The 16,435-nt window shown below is 39.4% G+C and overlaps 1 protein-coding gene across 6 annotated transcripts in view; it reads right to left on the bottom strand.

Moving 5' to 3' along the window:
• Positions 1 to 16,435, bottom strand: part of LOC137627804 (guanylate kinase) — a 121,549-nt gene that overhangs the window by 83,992 nt on the left and 21,122 nt on the right. Inside the window, exon 1 of one of the 6 annotated variants that reach the window (XM_068359200.1) lies at positions 11,061 to 11,075. The exons of the other annotated variants lie outside the window; for them this stretch is intronic. The gene's annotated coding sequence lies outside the window, so the exon portion shown is untranslated. Of the gene's footprint in view, positions 1 to 11,060; positions 11,076 to 16,435 lie in introns of those variants that run through there. 6 annotated transcript variants of the gene reach the window in all.

Genomic DNA, 16,435 nt, shown 5'->3' with positions numbered 1-16,435 from the left:
CTATCCATTAACTTAGCCTTACTCTTATACTTCATCATTTCTAAAATTACAAACTATGCTCAACATGCCTTGTCATCATTATCAATATTTCTTATACAGCATTATCTATTTTCTTTGACATTTCAAATAGTAAGCTTAACATTATTCTTTTGAAGTATATGTAAATTCCTACAACACACCAATTCAACATGTGATAAGGAGGATGGTTAATAAAATTTAACCAGACACTGAGAAAACATTCATACTTTCATATAGCTGACCTGAAGCATTTCTTCTGAAGAGCAACAGTACATTAGATCTTATCTAATAATTAGCAACTCTTTAAACATTTAATAACTGGTCAAAGTTTTTGACAAAACTTCCTTTATGAATTTCATTAAAAAATTGATACTTGTTGACATAAGTTATTCTATTGCAAGTGATGTTCTGCCTTCTGAGACTGAGCATGAGTTATTCATAAAATACCCAATAGTTAAATGGATGTAAATATTTCAAAGACAGGCTAATACTATTTTAATGTGACCTTTATGCTTAAATTTAAGAACACCCCCCAACATCATTGTGCTTCATTTTTTTCAGTGAAAGTCATCAATAAAATGACCTAGAAGATGAATAACCTGCATGTATCTTGTCATTGATATATTGATGTCTTTAAACCCATCATCTTCAGTAAATGGCAAATGAAGATGATGGGTTTTATTGACGTCAATATATCAATGACAAGAACAGATACACAGTCACTCGTCATAGCTGTTACAGCTTTGACCACTTTATCAATAACTTCTTTTCTCTTACAATATTCATACACACACTAAGAAGTCTATACAAGCTTCCTCTATAGGCTATACTAAAAAAATTGACACCATCTTCAGATAATTTATGGAATGATAATTTAGCTTAAACAACAAAAATTTTCTTGAAGCTAAAGCAATTTTAAACCAAGTGTAAATGAAAATTTCTGTGGTGGCACATTTTTAATATTCTTAACAGCCAACCATGATGCAGACAATTTTGCTATGAAAACTGGAACATGATATTTTCATGATAAAATAAATTTTTGAACATACTTACCCGGTGGTTATATAAATATAGCTTTAGTCTCTGACATCCGGCAGAAATGTAAACCTCGCGGCAATTGCAGATTGAGTAGCCAGGTGTACCACCAGCGCGCCCTCTCGCGAGGTACCTGGAACCATTCCATGATTCCTCAGATCTTCCATGCCCATAGGTCTCTAGACGGGAGGAGGGGGGAATCAAATTATATATAACTACCGGGTAAGTTCAAAAATTTTTTTATGAAAATATAATTTTTAAACATCTGACTTACCCGGTAGTTATATATATATAGCTGATTGACACCCTTGGTGGAAGGTCAGAGACAGCCAACATTGTTGGAATTTTACTTAAGAGTTAATAAACAAGCTTAAGGGTTCGTACCTGATAAGGAAGCTGACTTCAATGATTCTCTGCCTCATTATGTCCGCTTTCCTTATGAGATCCAGCAATCCACCCAGGGGGCTGAAGACCTCTAGGAGCTGTAAAACCGGTATAAAAACCTCTATGTGACAGGACCTCCTCCAATACCCTTGTTCCGGGTGTTTCCAAGGAACAAAATGACCACCTGACTAAAATCAATGATTGTGGAAGATTGTCGTCCAATCTCCACGAACAACCATAAAAATACAAGCGTTCCTAGAGAAGAAAAGGGTATTAGGTTATGGGAGTGTAGTGGGAGAACCTTCCCCCACTACTGCACTCGTTGCTACAAATGGTCCCAGAGTGTAGCAGTCCTCATAAAGAGTCTGGACACGTATCAAATAGTGTGAGGTGAACACAGATTTACTCCTCCAGAAGGTTGTGTTCATAATGCTTTGAAAAAACCTATTCTGCTTGAAGGCTACGGAAGTTGCCACAGCTCTAACTTCATGTGTCTAGACCTTCAAAAGCTAGAGGTCTGCCTCACTACAATGTGAATGACCCTCTTTTATTAAGAGCCTGATGAAGAAGGAAAGATCATTCTTTGACATGTACTGTAACGAAGGCTTTTTAACCGAGCACCAAAGAGCTTCTGACTTGCCTCGTAACTCTTTCGTTCTTTCCCGGTAGAACTTCAGGGCTCTTCCTGGAAACAGGACCTCCTCCAATTCCTCGAGAACCACATACGAAAGATTTGGAATCTCAAAAAGGCCATGAGCCAGGGTTGAGAAGGGCGTTCATTCTAGCAAGAAAAACTAGCTGCAAAGAGCAGAAAGCTTTGTTATCTCTAAAGCCTATGTTCTTGTTAAAGGCATGAATCTCTGAACCCTTTAGTTGTCGCCAGACTGACCAAAAGGAGTCTTCATAGTGAGGTCCTTGAACGAGGCCGAGTGCAAGGGCTCAAACCTGTCACTCATTAGGAACTTCAGGACTATATCCAGATTCCAAGCTGGTGATTTCTGGTGCCGTTCCTTAGATGTCTCAAGAAATTGAGAAGATCCTGTTGGCCTTTATAATTAGAAAAGACCAAGTTCCTATGCCTGAAGAAAGCCGCTAGCTTGCTCCTGTATCCCTTGATGGAAAACCTACGTTTCCTTGTAAGGTATAACAGGAAGTCAGCAATCTGAGTCACAGAGGTACTGGGAGAGAAAAACAGAAGTGACTCCGCTCCATTCTCTGAAAAACCTTGATGGTAGAAGACCTCCTTGCCTTGCAATCGCTCCCGCTGCCTCCTTCGAAAAACCTCTAGCTCTTGCGAGTTTTTCGATAGTCTGAAGGCAGCTAGAAGAAGAGCTTGGAGGTTTTGATGGTTATCTTCCAAATGGGGTTGTTTGAGTAGATCTATTCTTATTGGAAGGCTTCTCGGGGAGTCCACCATCCATTCTAGTACCTCTGTGAACCACTCTCTTGAGGGCTAAAAGGGGGCCCACTAGAGTCAAACTGGTTCCCTCGTGACACAAATTTTTTTGACACTTTGTGGACAATCTTGAACGGAGGGAATGCATACACATCCAGATGAGAACAATCTAAAAAGAAAAAAGTCTATGTGGACTGCTTCCAGATCTGGCACTGGGGAGCAGTATGTCTCCAACCTGTTCGTCTTCGAGGTTGCGAACAGGTTTACACAAGGACGACACCAAATCCGCTACAGGTTTTAGCCGTCCTCTTGATGAAGTGTCCATTCTGTGGACAGAACTTGACCTCTCCTGTTGAGACACTCTTATCACGTTCTTTTCCCCCTGAATAAAACCTTGTTACAAGGGTTACATTCTTCTCCTTTGTCCAGTAAAGAAGAACTCTCGCAGTCTCGTAAAAAGACCTTGAGTGGGTTCCCCTTGTTTGGCTATGTAGGCCAACGCTGAAGTGTTGTAGGTGTTGACCTGCACCACTCTGTTCAGTACTGACCTTTCGAAGCTTTTGAGGGCCAACAGGACTGCCAATAGCTTCTTCTAGTTTATGCCTCTGTTCCAAGGAAAGACCTTCTAGAAGTTTGACCGGATCAATCCACCACTGAAGACAACCTCTACGGATTCCATAATGGGCATGCATTTTGCCTCTATTTTCTTTCCCTTGTTCCCATGGTCGTTTAAGGCGGAACTGAAGAGGGCGAAGATTCAGTCTTCTCAGGGAGACAAACTGCTCCAACGAAGAGAGGGTTCCAGCAGACTCATCCACTCTCTCACAGAACACTTCCGTTTCTCTAGAAAACAAGGAAGCTGTAACAGGGCTTGCTCCGTCCTGAGGCAGACGGAAAAGCCCGAAAAAACTTGACTCTGAATCTCCGTCCCCAAATAAATGATCTCTTGGGATGGTGTCAGTTGAGACTTGTCTCTGTTTCTCAGAAGACCCAGTTCTTCTGATAAGCACAACGTCATCTGCAGACACTCCAGGCAGCGACTGTAGGAATAAGCTCTGAGTAGGACACGCTCCGAACTGCTCCAATGACTGCAACCTGGAAATTGAGGTGTCATGACACGACGCTGTTTGACAGAGGCAATCTTCCTCTTCAGAGGTCTGGATGCGAGACGCCAGCCCCGTCTGGGCGCTGCGTCATCCGAGGAGGATGAAAACACTTTCACCTCGCTTTTCACATGGCGAGGGCGAACGTCCTGTGAAGTGTCAACAGATACGCTTGAGGGGACGAGTGCTCGAGCGCTAACGCCTCGTTTCCTTTCGTTGTTTGACATTCCTTCTTCCAGGAGTTGGGGAGCTTAGAAGAGGTCTATGGAACGACAGGTCCTAGCAGACGCACCCTCTATTTGAGGGGCGATACTTAGGCTGAAACAAAGCGTTCAAAACTTGAAAAAACTTCCTCCTTATACACGAACTTCAGGTATTGCTTGAAGTTCGGAAGGAAGGGGATGTGGAAGTAAGCATCCTGGAGGTCTAAAGAGACCATCCAGTCGTCCTTTCTTACTGTTGCTAGGACTGATTCAATGTCTCCATGGAGAACTTTGTCCTCTGAACGAAGGAGTTAAGAGCACTTACATCCAGGACTAGTCTCTATTGCCTATTGCCTCCTTCTCCAATAAAAGACATTTGATGTTGCATAGCCTGTCTCTTTGACTACTCTCTGAATCTGGCAGAGAGATCTATCGTAGTTACAATTAAAGGAGGTTTCCCTTGAAAAAAGATTTCGAATCCCTCCTTTAGTAACTGTACGGACCAAAGGTCTGCTCCTCTACTCTCCCAAGTTGCCAGAAGTTGTTTAGTCTAGCTCCTACAATTGTTTGTGCTTGGGAAAGAAATAGGCAGAACCTTCCTTGCTGTTTTAGACACCAAATCCTGTGTGGCTTTTTGGGCTAAAGCGGAAGAAAACTCTTTGACCAATTCTTGAGGAAAAAGACAGGAAGAAAAAAGGGTGCGTACCTCAATTCAGACTTCTGAATGGGTGTAACCCCAATGGACAGAAAAGAACACATCTGGGCTCTTTTCTGAAGGACCCCGGCTGAGAAAAGGGCTGCCAACTCATTTGAACCATCTTTATCCATGCCTGACATAAAGAGGCTGAGACTATCAGTGTCCACATCATTCAAAGGAGAAAAACTCCTTCCCCAAGGCTCCCAGAGTCCAGACAAGGAAAAAGAATATCTCGAAAGCTCTGAAGACACCTTTGAGAGGATGATCAAACTCTGAAGTTGACCAGAGTATTTTGGTCCTTCTCATGGCCATCCGACGAGGAGCGTCTACTAGACTCGAAAAGTCTGCTTGGGCAGAGGCATGAACTCCCAAGTCGAGAACTTCTCCCGTCTCGTAACACACACTAGACCTGGAGGCCAATTTAGCCATGGGAAAAGAGAAAGACATCTTTCCCTGGTTCTTAATGGACTGCATCCAATCTCCCAACATCCTCACAGTTCTGTTTGATGAACGAGACAGAACCATCTTTGTAAAAAGAGACTCCTTCGACGCCTTCCCTAGCGTAAATTCTGAAGGCGGTGAACGAGGAGCAACAGGCACAAAATAATCCGGAAAACTCTCACGAGTTTCTTTAGGTCAACCGAAGGATGAAGGGTCTATAGGATCTTCTCCTTCCGAGAATTCCTCTAACAGTTCAGTAGGTGAAAAAATGACTGTCGATCCTTTCCACCTACAAGGCTCTAACAGAAGTAGACGTCTTGGATATCAGGAGTCAACTCCTTGACTTCTGGCGTCAAGGGGCCCAAGATCATCACGTCTGGCGTCACGTTGTACCAACGCTTGACGCTCAGAAACAAGACGCTCGCGATCCTTACGATCAGAACTAAGGCGTCCGCCATCTAGACGCTCGGTTCGATTGGCTTCATCATGACGTCCGAGTCTGACTGCTTGATGTCGGCGTCACGTCTGACTGCTTGACGCTCGGCGTCACGTCTGACTGCTCGACGTTCGGCGTCACGGCTGACTGCTTGACGCTCGGCGTCACGTCTGACTGCTCGACGTTCGGCGTCACGGCTGACTGCTTGACGCTCGGTGTCACGTCTAACTGCTTAACGCTCGGCGTCACATTTAACTGCTTGCACTGAGCAAGAGGATAGTCATTACACCACTCGGCGTCATGTTGTTCAAACGCTTGACTCTCGAAACAATGACGTTCGCGATCTAGACGCTCGGAACTATGATGTACGCAATCTAGACGCTCGGAACAATGACGTTCACGATCTAGACGCTCGGAGCTATGATCATCGTGACTAGACGCCTCGCTCGTCCAACAAGAGAGACATCAGAAGTTGCACTCAAGTGTCAAACATCGTGTCTAACTCTTACAGCAGCGTTAGTAGCTTGCCGTCCAATGCTATGACGCTCAGCATAACGTGACATGACTACCAACTACTCGGCGCTTGGCGTGAAGTAGACCAACTTCTTGAACGCCCGGCGTTCTATCTGACGCTAGGCGTCATAGCGTTTAGAATCTAAACGCTCAGCGTCATGACGAGCAACTCTCTTCGCGTCGTAGCGTTTAGAATCTAAACGCTCAGCGTCATGACGAGCAACTCTCCATGTCTAGCAGGAAGGAAAATACGTAAGATGCCAGCCCCGCCTGGGAGCAGCGTCATCCGACGGCGAAGATAACACTCATACCTTGCCTTTTCCACGGCGAGGGCGAGCGTTCTGGGAAGTGTTAACAGGAACGCTCGAGGGGACGTCTGCTAGGGTGCTAACGCCTCTCGTTTCCTTTTGCCGATCGACATTCGTTCTCCCAGGGGTTGGGGAGCTTGGAAGAGGTCTAAGGCTAGGATAACGACAGGGTCGAGAAGACGCACCCTCCACTGACTGATTAAATTCACTGCACTAATTTAGCACTGAAAATTGCACTTTTTATACTCTTTCACATAAGAGCATAATTAGACCTGCCCGTTGCGAGAGATAATACTTTTACGCCAAGGGCTTGAGTGAGAATGCAATAGGTAATCTGATTAATATTAGAATTCCCAATATCGGAAAAAAATAATAACGATACAAAGTAATTTGTGAGACTGTATCGATTGTCATGAGAACTACGTAACGTAAATTTAACTGTACGCTAGTTTTATTTAATCTCAGAAAATATATCAATGATTATCTAAAGAAAGTATACTAATAGAACAAATATTTTCTTAAAAATAATAAATTTCTATTATCTTATAAAAACTTAAATACTTTTGGTTAGAAATTAGTATTTACTTTTCATTCTTTGCATAGAAAAAGAAATTAATTTGCAAGTCATACTTCGCAGTACTACGTAGTTTACGTCATATGATTGTGACGTCATAGTGTTGGCGGAGTGTTTTCCCTCCGCCATCATGTTTTAGGAGTAGGTTCGTTAGTTTTATAGTAGGTGGAAAAAACTCCTAATCCTATCCCTTTCAAGCTAAGAACTTAGCGATCATATTCCAACCACTAACTCTCAGTCAAAATAAAACCAAACGAGCGAAAGCCAACAGTATAATTGTACATCACCAAGATAGCTGAAATTATACAGGTTACAGTGAGTGAGAAATCCAACGATGTTGCCGGCGTGAGCGGAAGGGAAGATCTGAGGAATCACTGGAATGGTTCCAGGTACCTTACTAGAGGGCGCACCGGTGGTACACCTGGCTACCTAATCGGCGATTGCCGCAAATTTTGAAATTTCTGCCGGGACGTCAGGGACTAAAGCTATATATATAACTACCGGGTAAGTCATATGTTTAAAAAATGTTAGATTAAAGTGAACAAAAATCTTATATAAAATGAGCAAAAACTTGCATATAAAACTAACTACAGTACTGTAAACTGAAGCAGTCTTGTTACCTAATGAAATAACAACGATAACTGCAAAGAACTCAAGACTACCAGGTATGGAAGAATAGTACTGCTGTATACAGTATCAGAAAAGTGCTGTAAATCATGTTACCCTGGAACTGTGATGTAAGATTTAACATTGTGATACAAGATTGAAGACCAGATCTAATCATGGAAAATAAAGAAATCCAAAACATATTTCTGATAAGTTTAACTATATCATGGGTTGCAAGAGTTAAGGATCAAGGCTGTGGCTAGCTGAGCAGGAAGTAGAACCTATTATTGTGGAAACATAATGAACAATACCAGAGGACCCAAGGAGAAATATGGAATGGATTGGATGCACAAATATCAAACCATGATTGGTCCAGAAAAGTACACTGCTGGCTGTAGCTATAATAACTAGGAGTGTTGGAATCCTATGACTTTTATATATGGTAGGAGTTCGGACCAAGAATCAGAGATATCAAGCTAGTAAAATAGTAGAAAAACAATAATATAAGAATACAAGTGAGTACAGACATGTACGTTATGCATATTCCAGTATGGACATAAATCTATCAAAAGAATATGTAATGTATATACTGTATGTAGTAACTTTTAATTATTTTTTATGGAATTAGTAAGGGTGAAGGATGACATAAAAATTTCTAGTTGATAATATTTTGGGGAGGCCAGTCACTTGCCAGATTATTCACAGTACTTCATATACAGTAGTTACAAGGGACAGTGAAGAGAGAAAAGGGAGTCAGCCATTACAGTATTTCTATGGGATTCCCCTGATGTTCATATTACTTCTGTCTCCAGAAGCTTGGTATATACAAATTATTCCTTAAGAGTTAAAAAATTCTTTGCTTTCTTTCCTTCAATATACTAAGGCTTCCTGTAAAGCAAAGAGAGCAAGTATTGTGCACCATCAATAACATGCTGCAGATGTCATATTGCTTTATTCAGCCAGAAAGTCGCTTTGGTAGTGTAAAGACGTGTGCTCCAGATTATCAGGATTTTTGTACTTATTTGGTAAGTGGTTTAAGGTTGCATTCTCCCAGATTTGTCTGCAATTATCACCTAGATTGTGCAAGGGAATTGTTTTTGGGTGATCATGATCCACCTTCTCTTTATCCTAATTCAAAGAATTGTTGCCAGGAGTGGGAAAGCCTCAATGGTCCTCTTCGGAGAAGTGTTCCATGGTTGCTGATAAGATTAAAATTTCAAAGTGTAAAAGCTAGCTTGATAAAAAGGAGTCGAAAAGCTTGGTTGCAGATTTGTGATCCAAGCCTAAGAATACCACCATACATCCTCCCTGTAGTAGAAAGTGACTGAAAGGATAGCTGCTGGAATACAACTATAGAGACATCTTGTTACCATACTTCGATAGCCATACCAGCTCGTACCTAAAAGGTGACTTTTATCATAAGATGAAAGTTTGTAGATTACATAAGAACAAACTAACAATTAGTTAGCATCACTACCATCTCCAAGAAAAAGATAAACTCCAAGTCACCTCAACACTGCAACCCACCCACAACCCCCAACACATACCGTAATACCTCTACACATCACGAGGGTAACCTTTCAGTGAGTGTTCAATCTCATTGCTAAATAAGTTTCTGTTTATCTTACTTTAATATTTTATATTACCATGTAATTTTCTTTTCTTTAAATAACCCTTTTTGGCTAAATAATTATACAGTATATATTTACATATTGCAAAAAAAAGGTTCTCAAGTTGGTTGGCATCAACGATTCTCTATAATTTTAGTGACTAAATCAATTCTTTATAATTTTAGTGACTATAAATGTACTCCTGACAAATGGATATAATGCTCTTAGTATATACTGTACAGTAATCCTTTTTGAGGAATGTTGGTTCAATTGTATGGCCATAGTTTGCAGGAATGGGGAAAAAGCAGAATCAAGCAAAGCATTAACTACCAAATTCATTGTGCAATGAGACATTCAAGAACCATGTACAAACAACTGAAAGAGAATCCACTAAATCTGTTGAGTACAGCAACTATTACTAATACTATATTAATATTATACATTGTAATCCTAAAGTATTTGTAGTCTGATTATTCAAATTTGTTGATTTCCTTAGAACTTACACCACAAATTTGTTCTTTATAAAAGTAGAAGTGCAATAAGGAGATCCAAATGAAATAGGTGAAAATTAAATTGAACATTACTGTTGTTCCTTAAGAGAGATACTTTGTCCCTCAGTTTTACACAATTATCAGAAGTTCAACCTAGAAAATATGAACACACTTTAACTAGGTAGCATAAACATGTCTGGATTTATTAATTGGAGGGGTAGGCAAACCTTCAACTCTTGAGTTGGAAATTGACATTCATCACCTATCAGTTAAAATTAAATTTCTGCAAAACGGAGTGTGCATAACTAAATTTGAGTATTCCTCTAAATTGTCTATTCTCTTTGCAATTTGCAAATAGTAAAAAAAAGAAAGTAGGTTAAAAGAAAAACAAAGAAAATAATTTCAATTCAAACAAGAAAATATGAATATTAAGGATCCACTCCACTCACCTACCAGAGAATAGTACACTAGCAAAAATCACAAGTCTTCAAATATCAAGTAATATTGCAATAGAAGGAAGAGATGAAAGTTTTTCCTATTCCAATTTACTTAATGTAATGTAATCTTTTGAAATATTTATCTGACAGCTGATATTTCAATCTAAGTTGAATACAAACCATTTTAGGGGTAAAAATCTTAAGAAATATCTATATGTAAAAAGAGAGAGAGAGAGAGAGAGAGAGAGAGAGAGAGAGAGAGAGAGAGAGAGAGAGAGAGAGAGAGAGAGAGAGAGAGAGAGAAATTTTAAGCTAATTATAAAACAGAACTTCAAGCTAATTATAAAACAGAATTTGAATGATATTTTTAAAACAATCCCAAAAGAAGAAAAGTAATTTGCACAACTAGGTCATCTAACACCAACACTACTAGGGCTTTCCATGTCACAGTAAGAGAGAGAGAGAGAGAGAGAGAGAGAGAGAGAGAGAGAGAGAGAGAGAGAGAGAGAGAGAGAGAGAGAGAGAGAGAGAGAGAGAGAGAGAGAGAGAGAATTTTTTCTCCTCAAATTTGCCCACATGATTGCCCTAAGAATTTTTAATGAGAAAAATATGAACACTGGTAACTATTAAAATGCTGATACTATACATAAATAAAATTATTATGAAGTACAGCTATAATAAGACCCTGAAGCCTATGTTTCCATAAGAAACACTTTGTTGAGAGAGAGAGAGAGAGAGAGAGAGAGAGAGAGAGAGAGAGAGAGAGAGAGAGAGAGAGAGAGAGAGAGAGAGAGAGAAAGACACTAACCTGCTCTGAAAGACTGTGACCCACCGACTGAAGGAAGATATATAGATTACCTCTTTTAGTTACTGGTATGGTATCATACCTATCATATCTTGTTTTTTACTTTGAAAAAAAAAATTTAAATTTCATCCAAAATTATGCAACATCACATACAAAAGCACTATTCTAAAAAAATTAAATATTGCATGTACAGTACTGTACTAGTAAAAAAGACAAAATACCATAAACCTTAACAATTTCCTTTAAATATCCATAAATCAAGTCAAATATGTATTGCATGGTAAAACCTGCAAAAATGCACAATAAAGCTTACAAATATTCATGCAGAATAATTATAATTGAAGATTACAGTATTTAGCTCAATATAATGAGCTTTTTGGCTTAAGCTTTTTTTAACGGGACACTGTAGTAAAGTAGATGATATGATTTATCAAATAATTATGGGTAAGTTTATATTGAAACAGAAAAACTTTCATCACAAAAAAATAAATATAAATCCAACAGGTTATCAATTGTGAAAAATAGTGTAGAAAATTAATTCCTTAAGGTAAATATGAATGAAATCATCAAGTAGAAGGCAAAAAAAAATACATTGTAAAAGGAAGTATGTGGAGAAATACTTTTGCTCAATTTATATAAAAAAAAAGGGCATTATTAAACTATTCCCAGAAATTCAATATGTCACATCTGACCATTAAGGGAGAGACTGAAGGGCAACATCCACCTTTAGTCCAATAAATCATTAACTCAGCAGCCTTCCCGATAATACCTTAATGCAAAATCAATAGGTGATCAAGAGAAAGATAGAGAGATAGAGAGAGAGGGACTAGAATAGTAATTCTGTACTGCATCATGTCTTATTAATACCACTATTATTGGAGAAAAGACATTAAGATAAAAAGTAAATCTCACATGATCTTGTTTTCATTAACATTTACTAAAAGCTGATGCTATTCATAATCTTAGTACCAAATTTCACCACCTCAAAGAATTTCTCGACCAGTTTCCTTCCAATTAAATCATCATAATTTTACTAATATTAATAATACTGTACTGTAATCAGACCACCAAATAAAAAACCATAGGTGGCTCAAATGAAGGATTTTTAAATTAAATCTTTTCTAATACAGTACAAAGAAATTTCAAAATTGAAACAGAGAAGAATGAAAGAGGCTAAGGTTTCTGACAATGTTTCCTGATAAAATTTGTATTTGAATCTTATCATTTCTTCGAATTACAGCTGCCACATGAAACATGTTTTACTGTTAGCAACAGACTAAATTTGGGCATGGACGACTGGATGATGTGGGGAATTCATTTAAAATTCTGGGAGTAATCATGCGTGGTCATTTTGGAAAACATACAAAATTACTTTATTGCACTAGAAGTTCTTGGAAGTTTTTGCTCTAAGTCATTACAAAAAAATATATATATATGTATTGACAAATTTCACTTGAGGCAGGAGGTTCATCATTGTCCCTCCTCCTCAAATGAAATCCCTCCCACAAGCTCTTATTCCTGCTCGTTATGCAACTTCACCATTGCCTTAGTCGTTAGCTGCTTACTATATTCCTCAAGATGATCACTAATGTCGTTCTTTTTCACCTCCAACCCCATTGTCTTGCCAAAGGACACAATTTAATCAGCTTTATCAAACACTTTGAAGCAGCTGACAATATGGAAATGTTCTTTCAAAAACTAGGAGGATGAGCTTGGTTCCTTTGGCGACCTCGAAGCATTGCCCTTGTGTGAAGCTTTTTGAAGTTTGAGATCACCTTCTGATCATGGGATGGAATACTCAAGTGGTGTTGGGAGCAGGAATTTGATCTTGATGTATTTAAATTCCCCCTTTATGTAGTCTCCAATGGCAGGAAGATGAGCAGGAGCATTGTACATATGTAACAATGCTTTGGAGTGTGAGGTTCTTGTCCATAAGGTATTTTTTAGCCTCCAGACTGAAAACCTCATTGACCTATTCCACAAATAAAATGCAAGTCACCCAAACCTTGTTTGCCCTCCACCTAATGCCCAGCTTCTTCTGCATCTTGTACATTTTAAAGGCTCGTGGATTCTACAAGTAACTCACAAGAGTTTCAATTCTACAATCCCTACTGACATTAGCACAGAACAGCATGGTAAGATGCTATTTCGTGGCCTTCAGATCAGAAACTCTTTTTCTACTGCAATAGTGAAGGTCCTCCCAGGCATCTTCTTCCAAAATAAACAGGTGTCCTCGTAGCTGAACACTTGCTATGGCATGCAAGACTCAGAATTAACAATTTTAAATTTGGAAACAAATGACACTGCTGTCTTGAAACTGGTGCTTACAGCCTCACCGTATCACACAATGCTATTGATGGCAGATCTTCTCTTGGAATTTTCAAACCAGCCACGGCTCATCTTACTTTGTCTGTGATGTACCTGGATCAGTTTTCAAAGGATCAGCATGTGATGCCCTTCTCACAATTGCCAATGCTGTACAGAAATCCTTTCATCGTAGTCAGGAAGTTTGTATAATTGGCCTTGATTTTAGTACCACCTTTGACGGTGTTAATCATAAGGCTTTGTTTTTAAACTCAAACAGTTGGAAGTGGGTGGGTCTTTTTTTAGCATCATTATTGAATTATTTTGTAATAGATTGTTGATGGGTACTATAATGAGTACTGTATAGGAATGTGATATCTGGTGGCCCTAAGGGTAATGTTCTTGGCCCATTACTTTTCATACAACAGTATATACATGAATGTGGTTTAGCCTAAAATGATATTTTAATTATAAAATAAATTTTTGAATATACTTACCCGGTGAATATATAATAGCTGAGCCTCCGGCGGCTCGACAGAAAAAACACACAAAAACTCGCGAGCGACCGCTATGAAGGTTGCGGGTGTGCCCACTAGCGCCAACTATCGGCCAGATACCGCATATACATGTAAACAGACCCAATTTTTCTCATCCCGCTGGGTCTCTATCGGGGAGGAAGGGGGGGCCTTTAATTTATATATTCACCGGGTAAGTATATTCAAAAATTTATTTTATAATTAAAATACAGTGAACCCTCGTTTATCGCGGTAGATAGGTTCCAGTCGCGGCCGCGATAGGTGAAAATCCGCGAAGTAGTGACACCATATTTACCTATTTATTCAACATGTATATTCAGACTTTTAGAACCTTCCCTTGTACGTAGTACTGTTAACAAACTACCCTTTAATGTACAGAATACTTAATGCATGTACTACAGTACCCTAAACTAAAACAGGCACAAATATTAAAGGTGATTTTATATCTTGCATTTCCTAAACATGCTAAAAAGCACGATAAAAAATGGCAACCAATGTTTTGTTTACATTTATCTCTGATCATAATGTAGAAACAAACTGGAGGTAGAGCTTTGCTTATTACCCAGACATATTTCCCATACTTTTCCCTTAGAACTACATCACATCTTCCTACTTTAGATATATAGATAATATATATATATATATATATATATATATATATATATATATATATATATATATATATATATATGTGTGTGTGTGTGTATATATATATATATTTATATGTATACACATATACATACCTACATATATACATAAATACATGCATACATATATATATATATATTACTGTATATATATGAGTTATGGAAAAAATCCGCGAAGTGGTGAATCCGCGATGGTCGAACCGCGAAGTAGCGAGGGTTCACTGTATCATTTTTAAATATTTAACTTAGCCGGTGAATATATAATAGCTGATTCACACCCATGGTGGTGGGTAGAGACCAGAGTTAATTAAGTTTACAGCGTATATGCTTAGAGTTTTTGACAGTTATATCATAACAAAACCCAAATATATAAAGGTACCTGGTAAGGAAGTTGACTTAGACGATTACTCTGCCTTCCCCACGAAGCCCAGCGATCCTCTTAGGATGCTGAAAGACTCCCAGGAGTTGAAGTATTAAGGGCTGCAACCCATACAACAGGACCTCATCAAACCCCTAATCTGGGCGCTCTCAAGAAATGACTTTGACCACCCGCCAAATCAACCAGGATGCGAAAGGCTTCTTAGCCTTCCGTACAACCCAAAAAACAATATTAAAAACATTTCAAGAGACAGATTAAAAAGGATATTGGAATTAGGGTAATGTAGTGGTAGAACCCTCACCCACTACTGCACTCGCTGCAACGAATGGACCCAGTGTGTAGCAGTCCTCGTAAAGAGTCTGGACATCTTTTAAGTAAAATGACGCGAACACTGACTTGTTTCTCCAAAAAGTCGCGTCCATAATACTTTGCAGAGATTTATTTTGCTTGAAGGCCACGGAGGTTGCTATAGCTCTAACTTCGTGCGTCTTAACCTTAAGCAAACATCGGTCTTTCTCATTCAAGTGAGAATGAGCTTCTCGTATTAAAAATCTGATAAAATATGACAAAGCATTCTTTGACATAGGCAATGATGGTTTCTTAACTGAGCACCATAATGCCTCAGATTTACCTCGTAATGACTTAGTACGAGCTAAATAGAACTTAAGAGCTCTAACAGGACATAATACTCTTTCCAGTTCGTTGCCTACGATCTCTGATAAGCAAGGAATATCAAAAGATTTAGGCCAAGGACGAGAAGGCAGTTCATTTTTGGCCAGGAAACCAAGTTGAAGTGAACAAGTGGCTTTTTCTGTAGAAAAGCCGATGTTCTTACTGAAGGCATGAAGTTCACTGACCCTTTAAGCCGAAGCCAAGCACACTAGGAAAAGTGTCTTGAGGGTGAGATCCTTCAGGGAGGCTGAATGTAATGGCTCAAACCTGTCTGACATGAGGAACCTTAGGACCACGTCTAAGTTCCATCCAGGAGTTGCCAAACGACGTTCCTTAGAGGTCTCGAAAGACTTAAGGAGATCTTGGAGATCTCTATTGTTGGAAAGATCTAAGCCTCTATGTCGAAAGACCGAAGCCAACATGCTCCTGTAGCCCTTAATCGTGGGAGCTGAAAGGGAGCGAACCTTTCTCAGATGTAAAAGAAAATCTGCGATTTGGGTTACAGAGGTACTGGACGAGGACACAGATGCTGACTTGCACCAGTCTCGAAAGACTTCCCACTTCGACTGGTATACTCTAATGGTAGAAGCTCTCCTCGCTCTTGCAATCGCACTGGCTGCCTCCTTCGAAAAGCCTCGAGCTCTTGAGAGCCTTTCGATAGTCTGAAGGAAGTCAGACAAAGAGCGGGGAGGCTTTGATGGACATTCTTTACGTGGGGCTGACGTAACAGATCTACCCTTAGAGGAAGACTTCTTGGAAAGTCTACCAGCCATTGAAGTACCTCGGTGAACCATTCTCTCGCGGGCCAGAGGGTAGCAACCAACGTCAACCTTGTCCCTT

This window comes from Palaemon carinicauda, chromosome 2, assembly GCF_036898095.1.
Source record: "Palaemon carinicauda isolate YSFRI2023 chromosome 2, ASM3689809v2, whole genome shotgun sequence".
NCBI lineage: Eukaryota > Metazoa > Arthropoda > Malacostraca > Decapoda > Palaemonidae > Palaemon > Palaemon carinicauda.
The sequence above is the reverse complement of the archived record's forward strand: the minus strand, read 5'-3'. Positions and strand labels throughout refer to the sequence as shown.